Below are 17,544 nucleotides of genomic sequence, written 5' to 3'. Positions count from 1 at the left end.
ATTGTGAAAGGGAGGAAGGCATAAGATGGAGGGTTAAATTGTATCAATCTCAATTGATTTCCTGTGATTTGCTTTTCTCCTTATTTTTGGAGAAGAGATTTATTTTAGGAGATAGCTGTCTTACTAGGCAGATACGGACAGCAAGAAGGTGTTAGATTAGAAAAGGTAGGTTGGAAATTTAGAACAGGAGCTCTACAATGGGATGGAAAGCCAGAACTCAAGATATACAAATGCTTTTTTCTGTATTTTGCAAAAGCAATTATTGATCAGCGTTGTCTATAAGGCCATTTTTGTTGTTGTTAAATCCTATTTTCACACCTATTTACTCCTAATAATCCCTGACAACATGCATTAGTTTGCATTTTTAAAAAAGTTTTCAATGTGACTTCATCTACAGAAGAAACCTCGACTGTAGTTAGTTGGAAATACCATAAAGATGGAATCATAAAAATGATTTGAAAATAATCATATTGGTGAAACCTCAACTTGGGTGTAAAAACATGAAATGGATAAATTTTTCAATAACTTCTACTACTCTTTCAGTAGCAGTTCTTTCAAGTTACCCATCTTTCCTGCTGGGTACCAGGCTTCCTTAAAAAAATTTTCAGTTACATTATGTAACATTCTGTCATTTATAGTTAGTAAAACATTTCTTTGGTTATTAACATTTCTTTCTTCTTCTCTATACTTGTTCCTCTGGTATTGGTTTGGTGAGGAGGGAAAAGGAAGAGATTTGTCCTTATAGCAACAGTGCACAGCAGCTTGGCTATGCACTATTCCTTGGTTGAATATAACTTTTGCTCCTGGGTGAGAACTATCTTTTTTTGGGGGGTGGTGGTGAAATTGCTTATTTGTCTATTGCTAGCTATAGCTTTCATCTGTATTGTAGGCTTTCAAATGCTGACACTCTGGTGGGATGCCCAGTTGTTGGTCCTTCACGCGGTCTGATAGCAGCCTCCTGAATCATAGCCCTCTGATAAGGGATCTCTATCTTAGGCTCAACCTCTTCTTACCTCCCACAGCAGATGGACGGACGCATGACACCTGGCTTTTGGTATACACCTACTCAGGGAGTGGTTTCTTGGAGGTTGGGCCAGCAAAATGACAATAGTTGTGTTATCTTCTCCTTTGTCTAACTGTATTGCAGAGATCCTTGGGTATCACTGCAGCAGCACCTAATAAGAATGCAAGCTGTCTTTCTGGCACTTCATATCTCTGATCTTCCACTGCTCTCTTGCCCCTTCTCTATAACCCACCTGCATCAGGTGCTTTGCTTATCAGGAGCTCAGCCACAGCCACTTTCAGATAAGAGGTAATAACTAGTTCTTGCTTTAGTTGCAAGGGAAGGCAGTTTGAATACTCCTTTCTTATCAGAAAGATGGAGGCAGGTGATTGATTCAAATGACTTTCCGAGCCACAAGAAGGATGAGGAGAGGAATCGTTGTTCTCCACCAACTCTATAGTGCTCTAACAGTTCATTTATTACTTGCTTCCAGTCCTTCTCTTACACCTCTTCAAAGTAAAAGTCACCAAATTCGTTTGGCCTCTGTCACTCACTAATTATGTTATATAATTATACTAACAACTGGCATAAAGAGGTCTTGGGATAAATACAACCAACTCTTGGTAAGAACATAAATCAGAGTGTAGGGGCAGAAGTGTAGGTTCCTGGAAGGGAGAATATCAGCTCTGAACTTTCACTGTGCTGTTGGACGTCAATCACCGTGTTTTATAGAGGAATGAAAAGCTTTTATGAATGTGATAAGTATGTTAATGGAGATGAGTTAGAGAACTTTACTATAAATTATGGTACGTATTTGAGCTATAAAGCAACTTCATGAACTTGAGGCTGAATGACCTGACCCAAACTTGCCAGCTAATTAGTCACACTTAGAACATGAAATCAGGTCTTCTGACTTCCTTTGCAGGACTCTTTCCATTGTAATATTTGTATCCATCAGGGTTTAGTCAGGAAAATAGAAATCATTCTAGATATTTCAAGTGGAACAAATTTATTAGAGGGAGCCTGGTTACATTTCCTGGTTACAGGGAAAAGTGAGACAACTCAGAAGATAGCAATTGTAGGGGGTGGGGGTGGGGGATATGCCACTCCTAGAGCTCGATGTGTTACTGGAGCACATGTGGTAGAGACTAGGACCAGGGCAGGGGCTGTCTGGCAGAAGTTAGGACCACAGAAAGTGGGAGCTGGAGCCATGGAAAATGTGCAGCCGTTACCAGAGAAGCCAACCAAGGCAGACAGAGACATGGAGAAATACATGTCTTCTTTCTTTATCCTGTCCTTCATTCTTCTATCTGTGCCTCTCCTTTTCCAATCCTTATTTTTTGGAAATAGGTATGTAGTAATCCTGATAGTACAGGATTACTATACTATAGGGAAATATGTAGCTATGGAATAAGAAAACGCATGGCATGTCTAATAACTTAGCTCTATAGGGTAAAAAGAAGCAAACTCTGAGTAAGATGAGTACTTATTAATAAAATAGTAAATATTACATTATTCACAGTAGCCAAGATATAAAAAAACAACCTATGTGTCCATGGATGGATGGATGGATAAAGAAAATGTGATACACATGCGCGCGCACACACACACACACACACACACACACACACATAAATACACACTGAATATTTTTCAGCCATAAAACGAGGGAAATCTTGCCATTTGTGACAGCATGAATGGAACTGGAGGGCATTATGCCAAGTGAAATAAGTCAAACAGAGACACACAAATATTGTATGATCTCATACATGGAATCTTAAAAAGCTGAAATCATATACAATGAACATAGAATGGTGGTTGCCGGGTTGGGGTGAGGGAAATGGAGAGAAGTTCAAAGGCTATAAACTTCTAGTTGTAAGAAAGTAAGTTCTTGGGGGGGTGGATATTACACAAATAGTGATAAAATTAAACAAGACCAATTGTCCACTTATTCTGTTTTTTCCTCATCATATCATTTATCGTAATTTCACCTCTTTGTTTTTTCCCATCACAGGAAAAGGAGAGAAACAAAGAGGGAGAAGAACCGGAAAGAGGTGAAGCACAGTGGGAAGGCAAGGGGAATCATTAGAGAGACAAAACTGTAGAGAATCAAGAAGGCACAGACATTATAGGCAGAAAAACAAGGCTAGTACCTGTAATATAAATTAAAATGTTGAAATAATACTATGCATACAGCATTTTGATGGACATTCTCCCCATTTAAATGAGAGGAAGGAGAAGGGGTTGAGAGGGTGAGTGGAAAAGAATATATGAAAGAAATCCTTCCCTTACTGCATCATTTTCGATTAGGCTGACCTTGATTTCGTGCCACCAGAGCAAGTGCCACAGATGTTTAATCTCCTGAGCTGGTGGCATGTCCCTCATCTCATGTTTTTATGAATATTTTTTTCTTTTTTTAGAAGTAAACATTGTGTCATCAAATATTTATTATGTCCCAGTGGGGGTTGAATTACTTTTTTTTTAATGAATATTTTACACAACTTTTTTCTTAAGATTCAAACTCATCTAGACTCAATGGTCAGCAGAAGGAAGCATAAACAGAAAAAGGAAGCATCTATCTTCCTATAGATAATACTTAAAACTTGACCATAAATAGTGGAGCAAAACTAGACAACTGTATTTTGCTTTACTTCTGTTTGTTTACCAGTACCTGTCAGGCCTAGGCTATCTGATTCTTTGAGCAGTTTTCTCTGCTTTTATTTTGTCAGTCTTTTCATCACCTAGACTTGGTCTCCAATTATGGTCTGGTAATTGTTTGTCACTTCTTCATTTGGAAAAATTTATATGTTGATAGTCCTGTAACTTAACATAGGTTACTGATTTTTAGTAAGGTTAGGGCTATTATTTTCTGCCTTTAATGATTAAGAGATATTTATTGAGGAACACAGAGACTTTAAGTAACTTATGCCAAAGGAATCCAATATCATGACAGAATTCAGGATGTGGTGGGAAACTGGCAGGTGGGGAAGGAGAGACAGAGAGGAGTAGTTGGCAGGACCCATGTGTATCATCTTCTCATTTTAGAAGCCCATATGGTGTTTCGCAATACTCTGCTCAATTGCCATATAGTTTTAGTTTACATCATATTAAAAATAAACTATTAAGAGCATTTCAGACAAATTATAAATCTCATAGTATAATTCACAAGAATTTTTTAGGAAGAGTGTTTTGAGTTTAATATAGACTGACCTTGAAAGATAAATTGTGACATCAACTTTTTAAATGAAAACGAACTTATTTCTGAAAGATGTTTCTACTATTTAAAAATTAGTAGTTAAAAATTACAAATCACATGTCTTTGATTAAAATAAAGTTAAAGGGCAATTGTAACCTGAAGAAAAACAAAACAAAACAAATAAAACACACACACGCGCGCACACACACACACACATACACACACACACACACACAACAAAACCAAACCCAACCCAAGCCACTTTATTTATTTATTTTTTTAATTAATTTTATTGGGGTGACAATTGTTAGTAAATTTACATAGATTTCAGGTGTACAATTCTGTATTACATCGTCTATAAATCCCATTGTGTGATCACCACCCAGAGTCAGTTCTCCTTCCATCACCATATATTTGATCCCCTTTACCCTCATCACCCACCCCCCCACCCCCTTACCCTCTGGTAACCACTAAGTTATTGTCTGTGTCTATGAGTTTTTGTTTCTCATTTGTTTGTCTTGTTCTTCCAAGCCACTTTATTGTCCCTAATGGAGGGTTGCTCTCTTCCTTTTGTATCTTGATGAATAAAGCTGTGTGTCATAATTTTAAACCTCAGGATAAACTAACCAAAAGAAATCACAGTCATTGACCTTCAAAATCCTGTAACCTGTCTTATCTGATGAGATATAGCTATGAGAATAAGTTGTAGTGACTCACAACAATGGCCAATGATATATTACGGCCTAATCTTAACAGTTAGCAGAGTAGTGTGCTACTAATCATACCAATCTGTAAGTTTTACTTAGTTTTCAGGACAAGTTTTGGAAAACATCAGTAAATGCAATTAAAGGAACTGGACTTTATTTTCTATAATCTTACTGGTATTGTTATATCTGAGCTATTTATACTATCAACATTTCATATATAGTTCAGTTACAAAGCACGATTTGGGTGGTCTTCAATATTTACATTGACTGTATCAGTGTAAGAGGGCCACCCTGTCCTCCGATGGCTGTCTTCCCTACCACCCACTGCTTCCTGGATTTGTACTTTAAGAGAAATGGAGCAGCTGCCTTGAACAGAATCATTCAGACCATACTCATAAAGCACAGAGTTTTACAAAAGCCTAAGGAAAAAAGAGATATGGAAGCAATGCACATCAATGATAATTCTTACAAATGTACTCACCCTATGATTTCCGTTATCAGTGCCCTGCAAGTTTTGGCTTTTGAATCTGGAGACATGCTTATTTTCATTAACATGATTTCCCTCTACAAGATAAATATATGACTTTGGCAGAGAATTCAAAACAAATGTGAAAACTGAGACACATCCAAGTTATTATCTTGACAATTGGCTTTTATACACTAGTTGGACATCTTCAAGACCAACAATTTATCATCCATTGACGTAAATCCATGGTGTGGAAATTCTAAAGATATGCCGTGGAGCCAAGAGATGTGTATTCCCAAAGTAGTTATTGTTATTTTATTGCCTAATAGAATAATAGACTATGCTATAAAGAATAAAATGAGATTCATACAAATTTTAAATACTAAAAAATACAACTAATAAAATAATTTATCAAGACTCAACACTCGGAATATATCAGATTCAACACTCGGAATATATATATGATTTAATTCATTCTGTTTGAGAAAAATGAAACTGGCAAATTGAATATTCTAGTTAATAGACAGTAACAATGTGCACATTATTTTATAACATTTTTTATTAGTTTCAGGTGCACAAAGCAATGTAATAGTTAGACATTTATCATTTACATCCCTCACACAGTGACAATGCCCCTCCTTCCATCCACTACCCCTCTGACATCGCACAGACCCATTACATTTCCACTGTCTCTATTCCTAATGCTGTACTCTGCTTCTTGTAACTATATATATATATATGTGTATATATGTGTATATATATGTGTATATATATGTGTATATGTGTATGTATGTGTATATGTATGTGTATATATGTGTATATATATGTGTATATATGTGTATATATGTGTATAACATACACATATATGTTATACACACACACATACACACATATATATAAAATTGTAGTTGACATTCATTATTGTTCAGCGTCAGCTTCAGGTGTACAGTGCAGTGATCAGACATCTACTTCATCCCTGAGGTGGTCTCCCTAATGAGACAAATATCCATTGGATACCCTACAATCCATTGGATACCCTACAAAATCTTTACCACATTATCGATTACATTCCCCAAATTGACTTTCATATTCCCATGGCAATTTTATGGTTACCAACTGTGCTTTCTAATCCCCTCACCTTCCCCCTTATCCCCACCTCCCCTCCTATCTAGCAATCCTCAGTTTTTCCTCTATGTCTCTGAGACTGTTTCTGATTAGTTCATTCATTTATTCTTTTCTTTAGATTCCACATATAAGTGAGATCATATGGTATTTGTCTTTCTCTATCTGACTTATTGCACTTAACATAATGTTCTCTAGGTCCACCCATATTGTTGCAAATGGTAAGATTTCATTCTTCTTTATGGCTGCGTAATACTCCATTGTATAAATGTTCTCTAGGTCCACCCATATTGTTGCAAATGGTAAGATTTCATTCTTCTTTATGGCTGCGTAATACTCCATTGTATAAATGTACCACAGTTTCTTAATCCAGTCATCTACCGATGGGCATTTCGGTTGTTTCCATGTCTTGGCTATTGTGTATAGTGCTGCAATAAACATAGGGGTGCATAAATCTTTTTAAATTAGAGTTTTGGATTTCTCCAGATAAATACCTAGGAGTGGAATTGCTGGGTCATAAGGTTTTTCCATTTTCAGATTTTTGAGATACCTCCTATTTTAACAGTATTTTAATGAGGTCATTGTAAGGGAACAAATTACAAAATTTGAAAAAAAATTGGCGTACAATAAATACACTTAAACTATATTTAGTTTTTCTTTCCTAATTTCAAAGTTATGTCAAGGTTATTATTTGGACTATAAATTAGTTTCATCTAGTAACTAACTAGCATGGTCCTCAGTAAGCATTTATTGAAAAATAAATATATGGAAGCAGATACTAATACGATTCTGGTTGAGAGAATGAATGGCTAACATATTACATAGTATATATAGCATTTACGTTGACCTTACAAAAAGTTTAATTCATGCAGAATGTTAGATATTTTCATACATTTCTAATGTTTTTTTAACCCTAGATTTACTTGGTATTTCTAGGTGGTAACAGTTCAAAAAATGTGGCATTTTCTCTAGTGTTAAAAAGAAATTTGGCCTTAAAGCACATACATAGAGTCATCTGTAAAATAAAGAGTCAAAATGCATCTATTTTTTGTTAAATCAAGCATAGTTTTAAAAAACTTACAGAATATATGTTAACGTATTTTACATATTTTTCTTGGAAGTACATAGTTTTAGATATTATAAAATGATAAACCAATTTGAAAAGGCAATGCTTGCTTATATTATTTTCAAATAACCTAATAAAAGCAATACATTTTATAATTCCATAAAATTATTAAACTAGGTTAATTATTTTCAGTAAATGTTTCTAAATGCCCAACAAAAAACTCTCAAATTGATTTTAATTTTGATGCCTTGGACTTGGAAGTGATAGGCTTATTAGTTGAAAAATGCATTTTAATAGCCAGGCAGTCTTAAGCCAGTCATTTCCTGCTCTAGTCACATAAAGCTTCATTTACAATAGTTAATTTGGGATTTTTAAATTTAATTAAGATTTCTTTTTTGTAACATGTGAAGCTAATGAAGTCAGAAACAGATTTGTCTGTAAATATTTATGACTAAGTAACAAAATAACGTTCAATTTTTCTTCTATGTTCATTTCATCAATATTCTATTATCCGTTAAATTAATTAAACATGAACAGATATACACCTAACGGTCAGCCTGGAATGGTTTTAAAAGTAATTTAGATTTGTAATAGTTTTTCATAAATATTATTAGAAGTTGAGCCTCACAAGAACAGTCTAAGTTTGGCAGGAAGGCTTTTCTTACATCCCTTTGGTATTATGATAGCTCCCATTTATCCAATCTTTTCTCTATTCAAGGACCATTGTGGCTAAACTATATGCATTATGTCTCTGAAACTTCATGGCAACACAGTGAAGTAAGTTCTATGATTAGTGAGTGATGCTTTGTGGCTGAGGAAACTGGAAATATAGTTCCCCAAGTTTCACTGATTTGGTAAGTGGTGAGGCTGGGAATATATCTAGGCTTATTATCTTGAGCTTTTTTGGCTTCTTATTTATAGATGAAGAATTGAAATATATAAAGCCTAATTGTTTAGATCACCAGCAAAAAGTATAGAGAGAAGCTGAACTCAGTTACTGTGAATTCAAATCTAGAGCTCATTCTACTCTACTACCATGTAAATTTCTTATGAAAGTCTTTATAAATCTAATCAGTCCATTTAAATCATGTGAGGTTAGCAAAAGCTTTTCGTAGGTCTAGAAGTTGCTGTATATTTTTAGAACTGTATTTATCCTCTTAGATATAAATACATCTTATTTCTTTGATTTCTGATATTATAGTCAATCAACCATCCTTTCCTTCCATCCTTTCTTTTTTTCATTTGGATAATTGCTGCAATTATATTAGGGGTTTTAGGTAATGGTGAGGGCAGTTGGGTTTTGTTGCATAAAATAAGCATAGACATACAATTAAGTAATCAATATCCAGTTGTTTATGGAGCTTATGAGAGGGGGTAAGTACTGTGTATATATATTAACATACAGTACTGCAAGTATGTACACATCTATCTTTTGTCGATGTGAATTAAAAACAACATAAATAAATATATAGGTGTATTCATTGTATTTATAGAAACTAAGTGGATGAAGAAACTTATATTTTGACAAAATCTGTTTATATGTGAAACAATGTAAAATTGTGCAAGTCAAAATCATATTTCATTATTTTTTAATATGAAGAATAGGTCCTTACTTAAACTAAAACATAACTTTGTAAAATTTTTAAAGAGACTTTGGTAAACTCAGACACTATTTCTTTTTAAAGAAGCATTTGTTATATATCAGTGTGGCCAATTTAATAACTTGGCAAGATTTTAAAGTGAGAGAGATTACTCCCTTGCAAAATAACCTCCCTTTTTTGAATCCCTCATCTCCCTCTTCATCTACCACAGTCCTCATGCCTTCTTCTAACTCTCTGGCTTATTTTGAGAAATGATTTGTGGGACTTTAGTTCAATGTTTTACTTCTCAGAGAGTCGTTTGCATTTCAATATTTTTAAGTAATGCTACCATAAAAAGCTTTCTCTCAACGTACTTTTAGGGATTATCTAACGTGGGAAGATATATTTGGAAGGAGGAACTGACTTCTTGAACATAGCTGACAAATCATTTGATAGGTGTTTTCATCTATCAAATGGCTGTGGCTGGGGCTGGGGTCATCTATCCGCTTTCATTCACATATCTGGTACCTGGTCTGGGAAGACTCAAAAAGCTGGGCACAGGAATAGCTGGTGCTTTCCAGTCACTCTTCTATTTCTCTATAGGGTCTGTCCAGCATGGTGGCTTCAGGGTAGTAAGAATTCTTAACTGGTGGCTCAAAGCTCCAAAGGCAAATGTCCTGAGAAAGAAAGAGAGACAGGCAGAAGCCATATCACCATTTATGACCTTTCCCCGGGAAGCCAGGCAATGCCACTTCTGCTGTATTATATTGGTTGGGGAAGGTTACCCAGGTTCATGGGAAGAAGGTGAATGTGAACCTTGCTTCTTGATGGAGAAGTGTCAATATAACATTGTAAGAAGAACATCTTGGATGGAATATCTGTGTCCTCCAATGTTTGGAAAATTGAATTTGTCACATTGCTTATTCTTACCAGGAAGGCTAGGGATACCAGGCAATAAAGGCCCACACAGACGAGAAATAAGCTGGTAAATGAAGAGATCACTGAGGTCCTGAGTAAGGCCCAAATGGAAGCGTTGGCCTTCCAGGAGAGCTTGAGGAAGGAGCTGATATTCATCCATTGGCTGGAGAAGATCATTGAGAAGACTAAAGAAAACCATGAACTGACCAGAATCTGTGATGATCTCATCTTCAAGATGAAAAAGATCTGACCTTGAAGTTCCTGATTAATGTCTGTTTGACACTTTGTTAAAAGATTTAATGTTATAATCCATTGACTCTATTCCCTATGCTGTATTCCACATCTCAAAAAAAACAAAAAATAATAATGATAATAATAAAAATAAAAAAAAATTCATGTTCTGTCTTCTCTCCTAACCTCAACTCATTTTTGAACTAGATTGCTTTTAATAAGATGAAGACTAAAGTTTCCCTATAGTTAAAATGAAAAAGAATTTAAGAGTACAGGCTTAGGTTTAAATCCTGACTCTGTCATGTACTAACTAGAGGCTTAATCTCTCTGAATTCAGTTTACTTATCCTCAAAATGGATACAATAATTGAAATATTGATGTGAGATTGACAGATAATGTATGCCAGGAAAAAGCATTTGAAAATAATATCTATTTAAAATGTAATTTAAAATGCATCAAAATCTTATTAGTAAAACCATGGGACTTACACAAGAGACAGATGGAGTAATAAAATAGAACACAAGCTCTGGGGACAAATACCAGTACATATAAAAATATATTGTTTGATAAAAACCACAATACAAATCAATGAGGTCAGAAGAAAAATTTCAATAAATGGTTCTATACTATGGGTGAAATCTGGACTTTGGAAAAAAAGAACTATATTTGTGCTTATCATATAAACAGATAAATTCTTTATAAACGAGAGCATTAAAATAAAGAAAATGAAACTGTATATCAATTAGAATAAAATTGAAGTCAATAAGTATGAGATATTGCTATGAAGAAAAGCTGCAAAGGCAAAAGAGCAATAGCAGAACCACATAGAAGACATGGATGGATTTGACTACATAAAAAAAATTAGTTCTAAATGACACCAAAAAATGTAATGAAAAGTAAATTACAAAGGATAAACCAGAAAAATATTTGCATCCTTCAAGCTAGGCCAACGGTTAATATATATATACCTAAAGGACATTTATAAATCAATAATAAAAATTGTAAACCCTCTAAGAAAAAGTAAACAAAAATTGGAGCAAGTAATTTATTAAAGTGTAACAAGAGCCAAAAAAATAAAATTAATATAGAAAATCTCATTAATAATAAATTTAAGTAAAAGATACATTTTTTTGCTTATCATATTGGTAAATAATTTGAAAGAAAAATATGTAATATCCACTATTAGCGTGCCTTGAGATTGGAACATTCATATATTGCAGATGGGGGAATAAATAAACATTTTTTATTTATTTATTGAGAGCAAGTGTTAAGGACCTTACAGAGATTTATAACACATGACACATTATTTTTTCTATACAAATTTGTTGTTAAGAAATGGAGATGTAGACAAACACTGATGTGCAAAAATACTCATTAGAGAATTAGTTATAATAAAAGAAAAGGAAAAAATAATTTGGGGTGGGTTAAATCATGGTACAACTAAATGATGGTATACTATGAAACAGATGAATTTTGAAGAAAAGTTAAAGGAATGGAAAATGTTCATGTAAAATTTTCAAAGGATAAAGAACGATACAATTTTATAAGGTTCTATATGATAATCTCATTTTTAGTGGTTATTTTCTCTCATGGGTTATGGTTCGACACGATGCGAAAAGCTTCTCAATTTTTGTAGAGGTCCGTCCCACCAGCCCATTCCTTCGCTAACAGCACGAAGTGGATATCCTCCCATCTCAGGATGTGGGAGGAGACCCCGGGTCCCCAGGACTTTTGAAATAAGAAGGCCACCTTGCTCCCTCTGCCAATTACGTAATGATGAATGGGGGGGGGAGGAACATACTCTAGAATGGGGTTAATTGATTATTTATTTAGCAATATCTAATCAATTTATTTAGCAATATGCAATAGCAAAAGACAAAGGCAATTAAATAGAATGTGCTAATGACAGAAAGTAAAGGTGGTTAAGACTAAGCTATGTACATTGATATCAATATCAAAAGAGTACACATAAGTTTAAGAGACCCCAGCACGTTTACTGTTGATCAAAAATCACTTGGCTAAATACACAAATAACAGCAGTAAGGAGTATTCAAAGAAGTAATAAGCTTTATAGCAGAGAAACTATTACCGTAGATGCCAAAAGCTCACCAAACCCGGGGAGAACAACACTGGAAAAGTCATAAATCAAAACCTTGCCAGGTCTGTAGCTGAGAGAAACTCAGGCGTCTCCCACAGCGCTGCTTGCTAGTTCTCAAGAATGCTGCTGCTGTTGGCATTGTTGTTAGAAGTCAAGGTGTCTTCTGATGTTATAAGCTGTAAGTTGTATATGTTTTCAAGGTGTTAACAATCTGAAGAATGTTGCTGTTGTTGTTAGAAGTTAAGACGCCTTCTGATGTTGTAAGCTGCAAGCTGCATACAAGTTTTCTTGTTCTCAAGAAGGCTAACTGTGAGGAACAACACTGGAGAGGTCGGGAACCAGCCAGTCCTCACCAGGTTCGTGGCTGAAAGTCAGGACATCCCCTGGTGTTGTAAGCTGTATGTTGCTTCAAGTCTTCAAAATGTTAGAAAGATGAAAAATCACCAATGACAAATGACCAAATGGTGAAATAATAATTAATAATACTGCCAACTGAGGTCTGTCTTATATATTTTCTCAGATGTACCTTAGAGCCAGGGTCTTTATTCTGCCTCCCCTTCCAGGAATGGCCAGTTCTAGGAGGGTCTGGCATTTACTGATATGAATGTTGCCCATCTGGCTGAAGGGCCAATTCATCCGGATAAACAATATCTACTGTTCTTGCTTGGGACCATCAGCCCAAGGTCTTCCAAAGCCTGGCAACGTGCCTGCCATGTCGTCCCGATATAACTTAGCTACTTCTTCATTTCATCTGCTGATGTGGGCAAAACAGAACAAAGAGGGAATTCTCTCAACTTCTGATCAAGAATTTCTTTAACGCTAAGCTAACCATCACCTCACAACATGGACAGAAAAGCAACCTCATCCCATGTCTACCCTGTTTGGGAGAATGAGATCAAAGAGGGAATTTACTCAACCCCTGATCACAGCACAGAAATCACCTCACATACAGGAACAGATAAAAGCTAATAGACAAAAGCTCATATCAACCAACAAAATTTTCTTCAACATCTTCCCTACCTCCTAATTTGAAAGTTGTATCATTATTTTTGGATCTCATTAGTAAGAATTATAACATGTTACATTGACACTTATATAAGAAGTTTACAGTTAAATTTCTATATCTTGATTGATCAACTTCAGATAGTATCATTGAATTCTCCACAATACAAATTGAGACTATTGGTAATCATAAACTTCACTTCTCCTCTTCCTGTTTTTCTCCCAATATCTGACAGCTATACCATCACTTTTATTAAGGTTCAGGTGATTTATACTTTATTCTGTAACTATAATAAAATCATTCATATTTTGCTTATAGGTTGAACTCTAAAAACTGAAAACCGACAAAACACATTTGATAATATTATAAAGAAATATTATTGATGTAGAACATACTGCATGTTTGGGACCCATTGACAAAGAAGTACATATAATTCTTTTTTTTTGCTTTTTAGATAACTTTGCTGAGATATAATTTGCATACCATAAAATTCATCCCTTTTAATTATACAGTTCCAAGATTTTTAGTATTGAGCTTGCTTTAGAATATTTTTATCACCCCAGTTAGATCCCTCATGCCCATTTACAGTTAATCACATTTCCCACCCCTAGCTCCAGATAAGCACTTTCCAGAAAATCAATCTACTTTCTGACTCTATAGATTTGCCTTTTCTGGCTACTTTCACTTAGAAAAATGATTTTAAGATTTATACATGTTGTTGTAGCATATATCAATATTTCATTCTTTTTAACTGGCAGATAGTATCCGGTTGTTTTGAAATATCACATTTTGTTAGTCATTGATCAGTTGATGGACATTTGAGTTGTTTCCACTGTTTGGCTATTATGAATGACTTTGCTATGAACATTTGTGTGCAGGGCTTTGCATGGACTTACATTTTTTATTTTTGTTGGGTAGATATCTAGGAAATTTACTTCTGTATTTCTAAACCAGTCTGCTCAATGGAAAAATGTCCCAATTACTGAGAGCATCTAGAGTTTATTTTTCTTATATGTCATCAATTACTTAAATCCATGTTTTAGTTTGGTTTACAATCTAACCATGGCTTTTTTGTTCAGACTTTTTTTCCCTCTAGAGATTTAAAACAATTTATAAATCAAATATTTCTTAAATACTAAAAAGTGTAAAATATTATCTGTAAACTTGTATATTTACACCCTGCTTAAGAAATAAAACACTTCCAAAACAGCTGAAGAACTTTATGGATTTCATCTCAATAGCATCCCCTTCTCTCCTTTCCAGAGATTACCATTATTCAGTGTTTAGTGTTTATTATTTCTATTTACTTGTTTCAGCTCTTAATAACTATATATACTATACTTCCCAATGATTAAAAATATTATTATACTGTCAAAATTCATCCTGGACTTGATTTTCTTAGCATCATTCTTGAAATTTATCCACATATATAGTTTTTTTTTTAACTACAAGTCATACACGTTCCCTTAGAATCCTTTCTTGCTTCATTTCTCTTCCTCATGTCAAAAATTTTTGATTTAGTTAAATTTTGTGAATGTAACATCTGAAAATTTTCTCAACATATTAATTAGAAAAAAAGTTGTACGCCATTCCCTGAGTTCTATTCAGTTCTCTTCAATGTGATTTATTTTATTTTTATTCTATTAATACCTCTTGCAGACATTAGTTATAAAGTAGAAAATAAAAATGTTTTGATTCTTTGAGGCGGCTGGTTAGCTCAGTTGGTTAGAACGTGGTGCTCTTAACCAAAAGGATGCTGGTTTGATCCCTACATGGGGCACTGTGAGCGGCGAACCTCCACAACTAGATTGAAACAACTGCTTGACTTGGAGCTATTGGGTCCTGGAAAAAAACACTTAAAATAAATTTTAAAAAGTTAAAAAAATGTTTTGGATCTTCTACATCAACAGAATTAACTTTTTAATATTGCCTAAGGTCAAAGACTATCTTGGTAAAGAATTTAAATAATAAGCTGTTTTATGTAGCTTATTGTTCACATTTTAACTTTATTTTATACAATATTTCATGCAATGATTAAGCATTTTTGTGTATTAAGTGTGTAATCAATATACTCAGGGTTCTTAAATATCAATATATGATAGAATTGACATGGAAAAATCAAAGGACAAGTGAGTTTTACTGGTAAGATACGATTCACTAACACATATCAAAATAGAACAGTCCTCAGTCTTTACATTCCAATATGCTTGGTAATCTGGCCAATGTAAGGGTTTGAAATTTCATGGCATAATTAGAAAATTATTTGTGGCCTGAAAGGGGTTATAGTCTCAAGGACTTTGATATCTTGGCTCATAAAATAACAATGGTGGAGTACTTGTTTTTATGGAGATTTTTCACTGTGATTCATCTTTGGGAGCAGAATTCAGATGTTTGTTGACTATCTCATTAAAGAAAACTCAGGTAAAAGTTTATTAAGTGAGGGTAGCTAGGATTATACATGAAGTCACAGTAAGGTAAAATTGATACTTTCAGAGCAAAGACTAAGTAATTTTCTGACCACTCTGGTAAAAGCTCATTTGGAATAAGGTTATGATTATGTAAAACTGTCTCCTAGCTAAAGACATTAAACTCAGACCAAGTTCAGGAAATAGCTTGTCGGACAAATTAATACTGAAGCTCTACTTGATTTAAGGCCCCCCGACCCCCTTTTATAAGAAATTGTTTATTTTCTGTCAACCTTATTTCCATGTTCTCTTTGAGTTTGTGGAAGAGCAGCTTAGGCCCGGTCAGTGGCTGTTCCTTCCCCCTCAGTGGCCTGAGCAGTGGCAGTGGAGCTCTCCCTTTTCAGGAGGAAACCGCTGAATGGGCACAGACGCACCTGTGCCTTCAGACCCTGGGAGCCTGGGTTGAGTAGCAGTAAATTCGGAGCTGGAAGAGTCCGTTCACCTTGAAATTGCCCCTGATCACAGCCATCCCAGCAGCGGCCTATTTCCTTTCAGTCCCTTCAGGATCTCGGTGGAAATAGAGACCAGGTGTGACCTCCTCAGGTGCTCACGGGAGGATGTACTGCACATGCGCAGAACTTCCCCGCCAGCGTCTACCGCCTCACACGCAGAGTGAGCTCCCTGGTTGTGGCCGTGGCAATGCCACGTAGCACAGAGGAGAGTGTGTGTTACGCAGAGTGATGGCCGGTGGGTTAACAGGCCGCCTCTGGGAGAGGCTGGTGGTCAGCCCTGGGTCAGTAACGACCTGGAGTTGTGGCTCCCAGAACGCGGCCTGGATCTGCTTAGAGGAGGTTCCCGGCGTGAAGGGGCAGCAGCAAACTTCAGCACAGCTCGCGGCCAGCCTTCCCGGGGGACATGATACTGACGTCAGGGGGTTTACAGTGGCATGAGCTGCCAGCAGAAGATTCTCCCAAGTTCTCCTCCGATTCACAAGGTAATGCCATCACTTTTGTAGATGACTGTTCCATTTGGAAGTCAAGGTTGGTGCCACCTAAGAGGGTTTCTGCTACAAAGAGTTGAGGATATCCTGCTCCTTTATTTGCAGGATCTCAAGGGCTTTGGACATTGTGAAAGTTTCTCTTTAAGTTGCAACAGGAACCCAGAACAAAATGCTGTGGACCCTTCTCTGGGTAGCACGAAAAAGCTAACCTCTTCTAATTTGTAATCAAGCACAGTAGGGAATGAGCTGCTTTGGGTGAGAGCTGGAGTTGGTCAGTAGTACAGTAGCAAATTTTGTACAAAATTTTGCAAAGATGCCATATATATGTATATGCGTATATATATGTGTATATATATGTATATGCGTGTATATATATGTGTATATATATATATATATATCTATATATATATACATATGATGACTTTTACTGACTTTTACTACTAGATAGGAATAGTAACTTTATACTTAAACACTACTCCCCAGTTAACTGATAGTGCCTATCTAAAAGGACTGGCTTTAAATCTGGGGAATGTGTCTGTTTCTCAGTTTCCTCAACTGTTACATGGGGACTATTACTTTGTGTACTTTTTGTAAGAATTAAAAAAGTAATACTATTAGGTACTGGGAACAGTGTCTGACACATAGTAAGCACTCAATAACGATTAGATATTGTTATTTATCTACTATCTATAAGCGTCTCTACCTTAAACATCAAGTTAACAGACAAGTTTTCTTGCAGAGAGGAATAA

The sequence above is a fragment of the Rhinolophus hipposideros genome (assembly GCF_964194185.1).
Source record: "Rhinolophus hipposideros genome assembly, chromosome: 6".
Taxonomy (NCBI): Eukaryota; Metazoa; Chordata; class Mammalia; order Chiroptera; family Rhinolophidae; genus Rhinolophus; species Rhinolophus hipposideros.
The sequence above is the reverse complement of the archived record's forward strand: the minus strand, read 5'-3'. Positions refer to the sequence as shown.